At 40.3% G+C, this 13992-nt stretch overlaps 1 protein-coding gene across 1 annotated transcript in view; it reads left to right on the top strand.

Annotated features, from left to right (window-relative positions):
• The first annotated feature begins 882 nt into the window (after nt 1-882).
• LOC121920469 (ATP-dependent 6-phosphofructokinase, muscle type-like) overlaps nt 883-13992 on the top strand; it is a 50247-nt gene continuing 37137 nt past the window's right edge. The window contains exon 1 of the mRNA XM_042447611.1: nt 883-1007. The gene's annotated coding sequence lies outside the window, so the exon portion shown is untranslated. The remainder of the gene's footprint in view (nt 1008-13992) is intronic.

Genomic DNA, 13992 nt, shown 5'->3' with positions numbered 1-13992 from the left:
AAAGTGGTGTCAACCTGGATTATTTCTGTGGATGCAGCTGTGGACACAACAATAGGTTTGTGAGAAGGGGAGAAGGGGAAATGGCATTTTCGTTTGTATAAGTAATAGACCTCTACCATGTTGTATAGAATTTAGAGTGATCTTGGTTATCTCTAGTGGTCTATACTCTTCCAGTTAATTTTTTCATTAGTGTTATGTAACAGATTTCTATCTATCCATTGAGAAAGTGACAGGACATTTAAGCCTTTCTAGTTATATACATCTCTAATTAGTCGACTATGGACCAAAACACACTGCAGAAATAATTCTGGGAACTAGAGTTTTGTGAGACATTTAGCCCCCTCTGTCAGAGATCTGTGGTGCCACAATAAACTACAAGTCCCAGGATTCCCTAGCACTGATCCAGGGCAGTTAAAGCAGTCTCAAACGGGATTATTTCTGCAGTGTGTTGTGGACCTTACATTCCTCACACCCAGTTCTAAAAAAGCCATTACTCATTTTGCTGCCATGATTTGGTCTATACTATATTTTTAATTTTTTTAATACGGTCCATTGGCCCTAACTTGAACTCATTGCTTTCTTTTTTACAAGGGAAAGTTACCTTTCTTTGATTTGCTTTTGTACTGAGGAGTCATATAGTATCCTATGTAGCACTAGCAGTGTGCAAGAGATTCTCCCAGTGTAAAAGGAGTAATTTTGTAACGATAAATTTAATCTACAACATAACTTGCCATTGCAAGCCAACATGCCTGGGAGATTTTCATTGTAAGGCCATGACTTTTTATATCTACCAATAAGAGAGAGGTACAAAGGAGGCAGCTGTTACAGGCCCAACATAATATCTATAAATATCAGGCAGGAAGACACACATGTTCTGGTTATGTGGGCTCCGCTAGACCTGTCTGTGGTAGGGTCCAGTTTCTTCATTTCAGTGTCACTTACATTTGCAGCTGTTATCTTCTTCTTTACCATCTACTCATACTCTGGAGAAAAAGAGGAGCAAGTAGGTTAGTGCAGATTTATGTTTTAGACTTCTTTAATTTATCTGATTAAAAACCTTTGGGGTATTTAGCTGCTATGGCTCAAATGCCATTTCTGTCAAGTTAAAATGGCCTCAACCTGGATTATTCTGCCAATTAACTGCCTAACTTCTCTTCTGTTATGAGAAAGGGAGGCAGTAATTTCTTCTTCAGCACCTTCATATGCCTTCAAAATCCATTCTGTGGGTTTGGTGACAGTCTAGAATAGATCAGAGGTGGGAGAGCTGGAGAAAGTCCTTGGAAGTCTGCTTGTTCAATGTTGGATTTTACCCAAGGAGAACACCGTCTGGCTTTGGGCCACCAGCTGTTGTCTAGCCTGATCTACTTCACAAGTCAGGAGGAGGCTGATCAGGAAAAAAAAAAGTGTAATATCATTCAGGCTAGTTGTAATATTGTTGTTGTGTGCCTTCAAATTGTTTCCAACTTATGGTGACCCTAAGGGGAACTTAGGATGGGGTTCTCTTGGCAAGATTTGTTGGGGGGGGTGCATTTGCCTTCCTTTGAGGCTGAGAGAGTGTGACTTTCCCAGGGTCACCTAGTGGGTTTCCATGGTTGAGAGGGGATTCAAACCCTCATCTACCCAGTCATAGTCCAATGCTCAAACCACTACACTGGCTCCTGTCTTCTGCCTTCCCAGGCATTGTTGACTTTTCTATTGAGTCATGTTTTCTTAAGATGTAGCCGAAGTATGACAGCCTCCACTTAGTCAACTTGGCTTCCAGGGAGATTACAGGTTTGATTTGCTCTAGGACCCATTTACTGTAATTGCCTTTGACCCATTTACTGTAATTGCCTTTTTGGCTGCCCAGAGTATCAGAAGAGCTCTCCTCCAGCACCACATATCAAATGAATAGATTCTCTTCCAATAAGCTTTCTTAAATGTCCAGCGTTCAGAATCCTACATAGAAATTGGAAGTATGATGGTATGGATCACACCATGCTGGCTCTCCAGTTGTAATGTATCCCATGGTTATCATGACTGCTTCAGTGGGATTATGAATTTTCCAAGATGAGTTTTTAAAAATACACAGTCAGCCACTACATTAATGCTTGAGAGGAGAGAGCATGCAGTGTAGTGCGACCATGGTACTACTTTATTTTAGAATGCTGCATGACATGTTTTTAGCATGGGTGGGATGTGTGGCGAAGGTAAGATTTTGTAGTGGTGCAAACCAATTTCCTTTGTAGTGACTTTATTCCCTCTGTTTTTAAAACTCACATGCAGATCTATCTTGTCTGGACAAATGTCATAGGAACTGTCTGAACTAATTAAAGGAGGTGTTTAATGCCAGCTCTCTGGGCCAAGCCAATACTTTTCAAAGAAGACAAAATGGGCAAAGAAGTAGTGGATCGCTTTTTCTTAGTTAGCATAAGCTGATGAATATCACACATTGACACAGAGTTCCATGTGGATTTGAAAACTCATAGATTGTTGTTCTGTGGCCTGCAAATCCCGCTGCCATGTGGAATAATATTATCATCAATGCTTTGAGAGGAAAACCATAGTTCATGCCAGCCATTCTTCTGGGGGGAAGACAGAGGGCTACAGTTCAGTCTATGTGAAAGGTATTTAGTGGGGCACTGAAAGGAGTCTGACTCACCATTTCAGTGGTTTCTCTCCCACAGATTCTGAGAGGGTTACAGTCAGCTCTGCTCCATTCAGATTGACCTCTTCTCTCTTTTTTACTCAAAGACAAGTATGATCAGATATTCTCACATAGCCTGACCTTCCTAAAATTGGAACCAGAGAGATGAGTTTGGACTACACCTCTTGCCAACCCCAATTAGACAGTCTTGTTGGCTGAGGATAATGGGAATCCTAGCACAGTTGAAAGCACAGCCTGTCCTCTTGCCTGCTGAGCCATTAAGAAAACGAGGAGGCTTCCTTGGTGCTGGTCAGACTGCTTGTCCATCTAGCTCATTTTGGTGGACTCTGGCTCTAAGTGATGATGCCAGAATCTTTCAGAGGTAGAACTTTGGACACTATACTTATAAATGATTAGTTTCATCACTGAACTACAGCTTCTGCTCAACAGAAAAGAAAACCTGTGTCTGATGGCTGTACAGCAGGGGCAAAGAATCTTTAGTAGTCCAGATTTTCTTTAGCTCACACTTCCAGTTTGCCCTAGCCAGTACAGTCAGTAATAAAGTATTGAGGGAGTTGTAGGCCAAAAATATCTGGACAGCCAAAGCTTCCACAACCCTGCTGTATAGGAAAACCTGAAGGTCCAAAGAAACTTGTCATTTCAATCAACTACACAGCTCTCTGAAGAATTAGAATATAGACAAAGGTAAGGTATAATAAATAGAGGTGAGTGTTTGTAGTAGAATAGGTTCAGGCCCCCTGTCCCCAATTCTAACACTCATTGAAAGTTTCAAGTAACAGCTGGATGTCTGGTCCATAGTCTTGGCAAGTTATGAAGGGTTTATACAGCTCTAGATGAATTACATGCTACCTGTGTGTACCATTGTGAGGGATTCACAAGAACATGCACTACTGAATGGAAATGTCAGGTTATATTTGGCAGGAAATATAAAGGCAGCCTGACTCAGCTGTTGCACTATGCCTGTTGCTGAACTGTTTGGGAAACATTCAACTTCCAGAGTAGCCTTCCCCAATGTAGTATCTTCCCAGTGTGTTGGATTGCAACTTCCCCCATGACTATGCTTCCTGGGAGAACATCAGACTGGGGGAAAGTTCCAGAATTCAGAAGGATAAGCCAGAAAGCCACTGGCTTATGCCAAGTGTGAGTATAATTCCTGGATAAAGCTGCAAGAGAGATTGTGAATAAGGAGGACAAGGGGAGAAAGCCACTAACAGTAATGATAAAGTGATCATTGTCTCAAATTTGGCTGTGGAAGCAACCAAATTCTCCAGAACTGACAAATCCACCAAAAAAAAAATTACCTACAGATACCTGTTTTGTTAGTTTGTGGGATATTGAAGGTTTGGGGGAAAAGGACTTTCTCCTAGCTTATGAAAACTTTGTTGCTTGCTGAGCAGTCATTTTCCAGAAATAACCAGGTAAGTAGCAGTCCACAAGTCCACTGTTAAAGTTCTAGCAATATCAGCAATCCAATGATGAAAGGTAGTATACCTTTCCTCTGTACATCTGTCCCTCACCTTTCCCTCTAGTTATTTATTACTTTTTATATAGTTTTCAATTAAAGTCTAGTGGAATAAGTTGAATTAATTTAGGAAGCTGCCACACTGCAGAATTAATGCAGTTTGATATCACTTTATGTGTCATCACTCCATGCTATGGAATCCTGGGATTTGTAGTGTGTTGTGTCAGCTCTCTGACAGAGAAGGTTAAATATCTCATAAAAATACAAATCCTAAATAGCCATAAAATTGAGCCATGGCAGTTAAAGCAGCGTCAAATTGTATTAATTCTGCAGTCTAGATGCAGCCTTAGATAGGGATGAGTAAGGTGTGGCTTATTGGCTGCATGTGACCCCTCCAAGACACCCCAAATGTCATCTTGAAATTGTGAAAACATGACTCCAGAAGACTGTAGGGGGATCCCTGTTTAAGATACATTTGCTGAAAAAAGACTTTTCCCAACTTTCAATACCAGAGGTAGCACAATGCTTTTTTTCCTTCCCTCCATTTAAAATGCTATGACTGCAGGAATGGAGAATATATGTGGCCCTCAAAAGAATATAAAAAGGTAATGGTAGTCGTTTGACATGAATGTCTAGTAACCGACTGTAAGGGGTAGTGTTTATCTCCATTGCTAAGCTGAAGAGCCAGCATTGTCCAAGGACTGCTCTGGTGGTCATGTGGCCAGCATGACTGCCCCAAAAGCTGTTACCTTCTCACCAAAGTAGTACCTATCTATCTACTTGCATTTGCACACTTTCAAACTTTTAAGTTGGCAGAAGCTGGGACTAGTGACAGGAGCTCACCCCATCATATGGCACTCAGGCCTCAAACTGCCAAAACTGGCATCTTAACCACTAAGCCACTGCATCCCCATATACATACAAAAGGGTATAATATACCTGTATTTATCTATCAGCTTCCAGAAAAATGAGGAAATATCTTTGCGACTGTGGGGTAGCTACAGTAAAACTCACAGCAGAATAAAAAATGAGAAGGAACAACCCTTTAGATACACCAATTCGGAGAGTTTGGGAAACAAACAAGACGTGCTTGAAGTCCAAGTGCAGGAAGGAAAATGTGCGTTTATAGGCTTCCATGACTGGAGTATAATAATTGAGGGATATAATCTGGTCATAAAGAATAGATAGAGAAGAAAACGAGGAGGAGCATTATATGTCAAAGGCAAATTCATTTGCACAGAAATCTAAATGCATGATCAAATTAGACTAGACTAGTAGAGAGCATATGGGTATAGATGGAAACACAATCAGATGGAAAACCATGCTCAAAGAGTCATCAACAGTGACTGTGCTTTAAATTGGAAGGAGATCTCAAGTGGATTGTCGCAGGATCCTGTCCTGGGACCGACCAATATTTTTATCAGTGATTTAGATGATGTGGAGGCAATCCTTATTAAATTTGCAGATCATATAAAACTGGGGGGGGGGGGGTATCTAACACATTGGAAGATAGGAGCAGAATACAAAAAGGAGCTTGATAAACTAGAAAACTGGGCTGAAGTTAATAAAATGAAATCCAACATAGACAAATAGAAAATTCTGCATTTAGGTCACAAAAACCAAATGCACAGGTATAGGATGGGGGGGGGGTACTTGGCTCAGCAGGACTACACATGAAAAGGACTTAGGGATTATTATTGATTGTAAATTGAACATGAGCCAACAGTGTAATGCAGCACCAAACAAGACAAATCCTATCTCAGTCTGCATTAATAGAAGCATAGCTTCCATGTCCAAGAAAGTAATAGTTCCTCTATATTCTGCACTGGTCAGGCCTCATCTAGAGTACTTTGTTCAGTTCTGGGTGCCTCATTTTAAGAAGGATATAGACAAGTTGAGTGAGTTCAGAGAAGGCAATGAGGATGATAAAAGGAATGGAGAATAAAACAGGAGCAGTTGAAAAAGATGTGCATGTTTAGCTTGATGAAGAGAAGATTGAGGGGTTACATGTGGCTATATTTCTCAAGTGTTGCCACAAAGAGGAGAGTGTGGGCTTGTCTTCTGCTGCCCCAGACGGTAGCACTGGGTCTAATAGTTTTCATTTATAGGAAGATAGATTTCAATTGAAAATTAGAAGGAACTTCTAGATAGTGAGAACAGTTCGGCAATAGAACCAATTGCCTAGATGGATTGTAAGATCTGCTTCTCTGGACGTCTTCAAAAAGAGTCTGGACCTGATGGAAATGCGGTCAGTAAAGAGCATGTGGATGAAAAGGAGGTGGTGATACTTCTGGGATTTCCCTGCACTTGCTAGCTGTAACACTGGAAGGTTCTGCATACCATGATAGATCCTTGTTTCCTCTTTTGAAATGATGGTCCTGTGCTCATACCGGCAGCAGGAAGAGTAGAGTAGGGGGAAAAGAATATTCTAAAAGATTTTTAAATGGTCGAAATCCTGAGGAGATGAATCTTGGATGATAAGAATCTTTCTGTGCCAAAATTGTATGTGGTCGTTTTGGATAGAAAGCAGCATTTTCTGTACAGGAAACAGCATTTTCTGCATGGAAAATAACACTTCAACTTAAAAATATTAAATTCTGCACAGAAAATTTTGTTTTCTGTACAGGAAGAAAAAGCTGCAATTAGGGATTTATTTTGCATAAAATTCGCACATTGCTGATTTGCACAGAAAACAGCAATTTTTGTACAGAAAACAGCATTTTTAGTGCAGGAATTAAGATAGCAATAGCAGCATCATACCACACTAAGCAGTCTCTAAGTGGTTTACAACTGTAAACTAATGATTTTTCCATTGAAATATTATTTTTCCATGCCAAAATGCTATTACCCATTTAGAAAATGCTTTCCGTGCACAACAACCAAATGCGAATTTTGTACAGAAGAAGTCCTAAATTGCAAATAGCCTTCAAAAACTGGATCACAGACCTTCTTGCAGCAGGAAGAAAATTGCTGAACTTATTTGTTGCTACCTTTGAGAAGAAAGTGACGAATTATATCCTTTGGGTGGATCCATACTTCATCGGGCTGTTTTTGACAGAGTTGTGGGAATCTTCAGTTGTTGACCTTACTTTATTTCAGGAGTGGGAATTGCACAGCCTGCAGATATTGTTGGACTGCAGCTCCACAGTTTTGAGGAATCGGGGTGGGGAGCTACCCGGTCCCCACTCCTGCTTTAGTTGTTCAAGGTGTGGCACACTTTTGTGACTATGGCTTAGAAATCACTAAATCCGAAAAAGAAATCCAAGTACAGTAATTTAAAAGTACCTGACAAGTCAACCAAAAGCTTGTATTTTTCACTGAATCCAGAGGGTGGCAGCAGTATTTTTCATCAGGTTAATACTTGGGCTTATAATATTACCTATTCATACTTGGTTTTCCCCAGTTATAAAAGGTCTCAAGGCCATGCAAGGCTGAGCCTGACAATCATTACAGTCCAATACTTCTGGAAATGGTCAGGCAAGTAAAAACTTTTTGTGAAGTGGTATGGCTATGGGTTAGGAGTAGGTTGGAAATGCTTGGGATATAACCAGTCATCACCAAAGAAGAGTGAGTGGAGGGAAGTTATTATGCACTTTGCCAAATTACATTAAGTTACATAATTAAAATTAAATCCATGGAATAAAAATGCTCTGCCAAAATAGCCCCAAGGATGTGAAAATAGTCAGCTGTGATCATTCCTCAAGCCAAGTAAACTAAAAGATCCAAGTTCTATGAATGTTACTTGATCTCCCAAATCAGTTATGTTTGATTTGTTAGAAATAAGCTCTGTTGGATATCAGCAAAAAGGACATTGTTTTATTTGCAAGAATTCCCTTCATTCCTGTATCAAATATTTGCAAAATACAGTAATAGCGGTGGAGAATAGCTACTTGCACAATTGTTAGAGGCTGGGAAATTGTAACGGGGAGGGAGGGGTGAAGGCAAGACTACAGTTGCATCCACACTGCAGGAATAATCCAGTTTGGCACCACTTCAACAGACATGGCTCTATGCTGTGGAATTTTGGGAGCTGTAGCTTGTTCTCGCGCCTAGCATGCATGCAGCCATGACAGTTAAAGTGATACCAAACTGGATTATTTCTGCATTGCGGATGCCCTATTGGATTGTGGGCAGAGAACTCTGCAGAAACAAACAAACAGAAGGATATAATTTTCATCACTTTTAATTCTATTAAAATTCTAAAATTTAATTTAATTTTTAGCCTTGGCTCCTTTTACAGGGATCATCTTCATCCTTTTGTGTTGCAACTGTGGGAGCTAGAAACTTTCTCCATTTTAAATTCAGAGCATAGAAATGGGGAATCTGGCTGTGTGTGTGTGTGTGTGTGTGTGTATGAGGAAGGCTGCTACTTTGAAAACTGGCTGTGTGCAGTAGAAGCTAAATTCTGGGGGGGAAAATGCAACAGATCCTATCTGATAATAGAAGCAAAGCAGAGTCAGGCCTGGTTAGTACTTGGATAGGGGACCAGCAAGGAATACCAAGTGCTGTAGGCTATATTTCAGAGGAAAGCAATGGCAAACCACCCATCTGTATTCCTTGCCTAAGAAAACCCTATGAAATTCATGGGGTCCCCATAAGGGGGTAGTCAGCTTGAAGGTGCACACATATACAAGTCCACTGTTATTCCAGTCATCTTTATAATGCTAATGAATTGCCCTTCTGGGATTTCGCTGCTGTAACTTAGGGCCCGTACAGACAGGTCAAAATAAAGCTGCTTCGGGTCACTTTGGAGGTTTGCTGTTTAAATGACACATGCATCTTAAGAGGCCAGAAGCTGCACCAAAGCTGTGGTCCAGTCCTTAGAACTGGAGCATGGCTTTGGCATGGCTTCTGGCCTCTTAAGATGCATGCATCATTTAAATAGCATACCTCCAAAGTGACCTGAAGCAGCTTCATTTCGGCCTGTCGGTATGGGTTCTGAGGTATCCACAGGTCTTGGTGGACATAGATAGGGGAGTCTCCCAGCCATGCAGGGTATGAAACCATCAGTAGGGATTCATCATCATCAGTCTTGTGGTTGTGACCTGGAAAGTAAGCATTGGATACCTTGGTTTCCTAGCAATGTCACAGTGAACATTCCATGCCAGGTGCCCTTCCCATCTTCTCCCGCCTCACCCCCCATTAGAGAAGTGGCAAAAGTACTTATTGCAGTCATGAAGGCTTTCTCTGAGACTGACTTACTTTATTTGAGAGAGGCTACATCAGAGCTATGGGAAGCACGATGGAGTGCGCTAGGTAAAAGACTGAGCAGGGGTGTATGTAGAAAGATATGTCAATGGCAGGGATCAGGAACATGAGGCCTTACTGAAGCCCCATCCACATGGTATAGCCAGTGGAGAGGGAGGATGGGAGTTGAAATCCAACAGCCTGCGAAGGGTGACATATTCCCAGCCCATAAGTTGTATCTATCTTTTGTCCCACTCCAAAAAAACTTCCTCATCTTTAGCAGCTCAGATAGTCTCCAGATAAATTGTCCCACTCTGCATGAACTTTTGTCTAGGAGAATAAATATCTATGCAGGCATTTGAAAGAGGTAGAATCTCTCCCATGCTTGGTTGTGAAAGAAAACTATCAGCAAAGGTTAAAATAGCATTTCTGGCACAAGGAGATCCACTGCTGTAAACAGACTTCCATTCAGTCTGGTACTTCTTTGCATATGGAAAGAGAAATTTCAAAGCCCCTGAGAAGTACTGTGTCACCAGCAGTCATATGGCTTCCAATCTTTGAATATGCAGAAGAAAACATTTCCAGGAAATTAAAATATCTACACAATATGTAAGTTGTTAATATATTTTTAAAAATCATTACTATATAAACTCCTTGATCTGGGGGTAACTGTGTTAATAATGTGGAGGCAGATTGGGCGTACATACTTTCAAATGCTTATTTTCGGTAAGCAAGTGTAGTTTTAAATAAGCACAAGCCATATATTTACATCTGCTATATAAACAGACTTACTATTTTCAAAAGGAAACAAGTAATCTTCATTAATAATTTTATGAATAACAGTTCTGCAGTCTTACATACATTTAGGAGCATGTTCCTCTGAAATCAGTAGGGCTTATATCAAAATACACATCTAGAGGGTTGCCCTGTTAACTTTGCAATATGGACTGAAATAAATAGCATTTTACTTATTTAGGTTACTTGCTCTGTGTTTGTGTCAGTTTAAGCAAAGGATGAAAACAGCACCAATGTTATTCTATCTTTCAACATTTAATAAGTTCAGGGAGCCCTTGAGTCAAAGGTAGTGCAAAATTTAAAAACAACACCCAGGGAAAGAGAGAGAAGAATAGATTACTAAATCATTCTGCAACATTGAGCAATTTAGGACCCAAATATCTGAAGGAGCATCTCTCTGTGTGTTAGCCTGTTGTGGTTTCAGGTTCCCTAGGGAAGGCTGGAGTTTGACTTATGCTGAGTAGGCCATTTTTCCTTAATAGATCCCTGGCAATTGGAGTCTTCTGGCAGTACAAAAGCACTTTTGTGTTAATTCTGGGTTTCCCATTTGATCTCTTCCAGCCACTACTTCCTGGGGCTTATACAGTAGTTTGGTCAAAGGCACCAGAGGAGCTATCTAGCTGAGGATTCTAGAGATCCCCTCCCTAAAATACCAATAACGTTGAGAGACAGCATGGTGTAGTGGTTTGAGTGTTGAACTGTGACTCTGAAGACCAGAATTCAATTCCCTGCTTGGCCATGAAACTCAATAGGTGACCTTGGGCGAGTAACACGCAATGACAAACCTCTGAACAAATCTTGCCAAGAAAACCCCATAATAGGATCACCTTAGAGTCTCCATAAGTCAGAAATGACTTAAAGGCACACAACAACAAATGGGCTTCAGGATTTACATCTCTGCTCAGCCATTGAAACCCAGTGGGTGGCATTGGGCCTGTCACATACTCTCAGCTTCTGAGGAAGGCAATGCCAACCCCCTCTGAATAAATCTTCCCAAGAAAACCCCATGATAATATTGCCATGAATCAGAGTCATTCTGAAAGCATTTAATAACAACAGGTACTGTAACTCATAATGGAAGGATATTGAAATAGGTCTTCCCTTGTAACAAGAAACAGTAACTTTTGTTTCATTTCCTTCAATGCCTCAGAAGAAGCACCAGTATTGGTAGTTTAGTAACTAAATTAGGATGTTGAAGACAATTAAATAATGAATACAATTCATGGTTGATAGGCTTCATGAAATCATAATCCCCATGAGGTAGACTCAAGTCTATGAAAGCTCATGCTACCAATTTTTCTCTTTCAGTTAGGAGGTTATTGCACATTTTTCTCCAGAGCTGGGCACGGGCTGGGTTTGGGCATAAACCGCTTAAAAACAGATGTTATTGCACACCTCCATGCCCAGTTTGGAGGAATTGCATACCCAATCTGGACTTCACAAAGAATGGGACTTTTTTTGTGAAATCTGTAAGAAGTCTGGATTGGGTATGTGATGCCTCCGAGCTGGGCACAGAGGTGTGTGATAACATCCATTTTTAAGTGGTTTATAATAATAATTTAATAATTTGTTTTATTTATATACCGCTATTCCAAAGATCATAGCGGTGAACAGCAAGTTTATGACCATACCCAGGAGAAAAATGTGTGCGATAATCTCCTTCATCTCAAAGGTGCTACAAGATCCCTTTGCATACCGATTTTCCAGATTAGCACAGCTCTGTCTTTGCATCATAGTTTATTGGCTTCATGTTTATTGGACTGTTAACTGATTATGTGTATTGTTGATGTTGTGTGCCTTCAACTTGTCAACCCTATCACAGGGGTTTCTGAGGCTGAGAGTATGTGACTTGCCCAAGATTTCTCAATGGGTTTTCTTGACCTAGGACTTTATCAGACGTGAGGAATTTCTCTTAATTTCAAATGAAAAGAAAGTGGGGCCAGAACGCATTCACGTGAATTCGCTAGTCAGCAAATTTACGTGAATGCGAATTGTGTTCGAACTGGCTTCCCATTGCCCCAAAATAGCATGCCATTGCCTGAATTTGCATGTGGTAGTCTATCACGCAATAACATGAAACCCCGTGATTGCATTCAAACTGGCTTCACATTGCCCGAAAATAGCATGCTGTTGCCAGAAATTGCGAGTGGTAGTCTATTACGCAGTAACGTTAAACCCCCATGATTGCATTTGGATTGCCATTGGATTATACTTCCAATTTCCCTTGTCTGATAAATTCCCAAGTGAGGAATCGAACTCTAGTCTCCAGAGTCCCAGCCCAATCCTCAATCCATTAAACCACACTGGCTCTCTTATATGTGTTTATGATTTAAAATATATTTAGTGAGAATTAAAAAACAAGCCTCACTGTTGTTGTTTTTACCTGATAATGATTCAGGGGTGTGTTGCTGCAGGGAGGGGCCGCTTATGACTATCAAGATGGTTTCAACTCAAGCTCCCATACTCCTTTCTCATTGACACTGTTGGTTAATGCTGATGAGAGTTTTAAGCCAAAACAATTTCACCCCTAACAGGGATGGCTGGAGTATTCAACATGGAAGCATCAGGATGCATCTCCTTATTTTTGTATTTATTTTTATGTTTATTTTTTTATATCCCCAAAAACATTATGGGAATTGGAAATTCAAAACCTTAGAAAGTCAAAGATTCCCTGTTCCTCATATAAAAATTGTTTTTAACACACTTTTGAGCAGTAGCACAGTGTTCTAAATCCTATTAATCTGTGGGATTTTAAACATTGATTTATTTAGTAAATTGTCAGTGGATCTGTGCTAGTTTGGGCATGATATAGGAAGTAATTTATTTTATTTAAATAAAGTTTGAAATTTTCTAATGTAATAATGCCACTTATTTAATTTATTTTTAATTAAAGTAATTTATTTAAATTGGAATTTCAGTATTAACATAATTCTAGTGTTAATTTATTGATGGAGTAATTAATTAATTGAGAGGCAGTGCTAAGGAAATAACAAATCTTAAATTTTCCAGCTGGTTCTTTAACCAGAACTTAGTTCTCTGGGATTTTTGCAAAGTTACCACTTCCATTTTGTTAGTCCTTCAAGGTTAGGAAATTACAATTTTTAGGTTACAAGATTCAAACTGTTTATTTTAGCTCCTGATTACAATATGAAGCTTTCATTCCAATGGTTAAATGATTTTGAACCAATAAGTAGTAAGGACAGCTTGAAAGGGAGTGACCTTCTTTGCATCCAAATGATCCTTTTGTGTTCTGTGCCAGACACTACACAGAACTCATCTGCTCAGGGATATCACTAGGGGGTGCAGGGGGCACAGACTGCACCAGGTGACACCTCAGAGGGAGATATCTGTCTTCCAGTGTGGATTGTGTACTGCCATATCCCTCTGCAGATAGACTGGGACTGTAAAGAACCAAATCCACCAGCCTGTAGGCGGCAAGAAGTCTGGCCAGGGCCCAGGCCACTGTTGGCATGCCTTGGCAAACTCCTGTTGCCAAATGGCACCTGGACCCCATCAAAACCTGCAAACAAGGCAGATAGACTTGAACAACCCGGAATACAGACAGTCCATTCAGATGCCTGAGTCCACCAACCATCAGTGGCAAGTAGATCATAGCCTTTCCATTCCATAGATTCCCAATCTACTGCTGAGTGACCATTGCCCTTGTTGGTCTGAGCCTAGACATGACAGCATGAGTTACCACACTGTTGTTACACCAGTTCTAGTGACACCACTGCCTCTGCTTCAGAACTGAATTTTGAATCTCTTAATCGTAAAACTTTTGCTGGAATCTGTGCAAGGATTAGTAAACTGAAGAGTATGAGAATTTAAAATAAGCTTATAAAGCTGAAAGAAAGGGAATACAAGCAAATGGTTTTTGGTAAGGCAGATGAAAAATGGG

Source organism: Sceloporus undulatus, chromosome 2 (genome assembly GCF_019175285.1).
Source record: "Sceloporus undulatus isolate JIND9_A2432 ecotype Alabama chromosome 2, SceUnd_v1.1, whole genome shotgun sequence".
Classification (NCBI taxonomy): domain Eukaryota; kingdom Metazoa; phylum Chordata; class Lepidosauria; order Squamata; family Phrynosomatidae; genus Sceloporus; species Sceloporus undulatus.
Note: the sequence above shows the minus strand (reverse complement) of the source record. Positions and strands in the feature narration are given on the sequence as shown.